The sequence below is a fragment of the Triticum dicoccoides genome, chromosome 3B, assembly GCF_002162155.2.
Source record: "Triticum dicoccoides isolate Atlit2015 ecotype Zavitan chromosome 3B, WEW_v2.0, whole genome shotgun sequence".
Classification (NCBI taxonomy): Eukaryota; Viridiplantae; Streptophyta; class Magnoliopsida; order Poales; family Poaceae; genus Triticum; species Triticum dicoccoides.
This window is the reverse complement of record NC_041385.1, coordinates 25,785,353-25,787,198: the sequence shown is the minus strand read 5'-3', so window position 1 is coordinate 25,787,198 and position 1,846 is coordinate 25,785,353.

The window sequence follows — 1,846 nt, the reverse complement described above, 5'->3', positions numbered from 1 at the left end:
GACAACGGAAGTGTTCCGGAAGGTACCAGGTACATATCGGGTCACCGGAAGGGGTTCCGGGCACTCCTCGGCAAAGATATGGGCCTAATGGGCCAAAGAGGGGAAGAGAGAAGGAAGGGGAGGGATTCGGCCTCCCCCTTCCTTCCCTCCTCTCCTCCTCCCCCCCCCCCCCCCCGAAAAATATGGTAAGGGGGGCGAATTGGACTAGGCCCCCAAGTAGGATTCCTCCTACTTGGGGCGCCCTAGGCTATTCACCTCCCCCTCCCACATATATATACGTGGGGAGGGGGCGCCTAGAACACACATCAACTATTGTTAGCCATGTGCGCCGCCCCCGTCCACAGTTTACGCCTCCGGTCATATTCTCGTACTGCTTAGGCGAAGCCCTGCGCGGATCACTTCACCATCACCATCACCACGCCGTCATGCTGACGGAACTCATCTACATCCTCAACACTCCGCTGGATCAAGAGTTCGAGGGACGTCATAGAGCTGAACGTGTGCAGAACTCGGGGATGTCGTACATTCGGTGCTTGATCGGTCGGAACGAGAAGAAGTTCGACTACATCAACCGCGTTGTCAAACGCTTCCGCTTTCGGTCTACGATGGTACGTAGACACACTCTCCCCCTCTCGTTGCTATGCATCTCCTAGATTGATCTTGCGTGAGCGTAAAGTTTTTTTTAAAATTGCATACTACGTTACCCAACAAATAGTACATACTTAGTGATTTTTTACTGCTACAAAACTATCTTCCTATTGTTTGGCCGTCCCCAACTTGTTTTAACCGCACTTGGCCACCCTAATCCAATTTTTCTAGCTCCGCCACTGCATAGTTGGATCTCCTTCATTCGTTAATCAACAGTCTTTGGAGAATGAATCCAACTCAATCTTCCAAAGAGAAGATAGTCTCGTCGCACCCGTCTTTGGAGGTTTTTCAGTAGTCTCTGCACATTTGTTTTTGAGATACATGATTTTATCCATGAATATTAATTCTAATCGGCCCATTTAACGCCCTTGAGGCGAAAACATGACTATTAGAGCTACTGGTTAAAAACACTATTCACCGCTCGTTGCAACAAATATGGAGAGCATCCGTTGGTGGGCCAAGCATAATAACGCATGACACATTTCTTTGTTCTTTTTTCATTTACTTTTTCCTCTCTTCTCATTTTATGTTTCTTTTTTTCATGATATTTCTTATTTTCATTGTACTTTCCGCCCTCTCTCTTTATTTTTTACTTTTAAGGAAAAAAACATGAAAGCTTTTATTTAAGTTTGTAGGAACATTTGTAAAACTTTACATTAACACATATCGTGACATGTATGAAGAACTTCTGTAAAATACATGATATTTCTTTTAAAATAGTGTGAACATATTTGTCCACTTAATAATTTTTAGATAAGAGAGGAATATTTGTTTTAAATATATAAAATTATATATCGAGACTCATGAACATCTTTTTATAATATAGTAACACTTTTGATATACACAAACACTTTTTTAAATGCAAATATTACATAGACATGAACAATCACTTAATAAAAAAATTGTTTTTTATATAATTAGTGTTTTCTAAAAGATACTTGAACAAATATAGCTTTTAAATTTGATAAGAGAAAAAAATAAAAATTGTGCCTGTGTTGAAGGATTGTGATGCGTGCTCCCTATGTAGAATTTCTTAGGCTCTGTGGGTCAGAATTAAGTGTTCCCGTCCCGGTTGTGTATCTCATAGCAGGCGCGATATTGCACGGGAGCTATGTTTTGCCTAATGCGAGACGTAGCTCCGACTTCCCTTCCGTCCGAAACTAGTCAGCCGGCCAAGTACTGCAGCTGCTTATGCGCA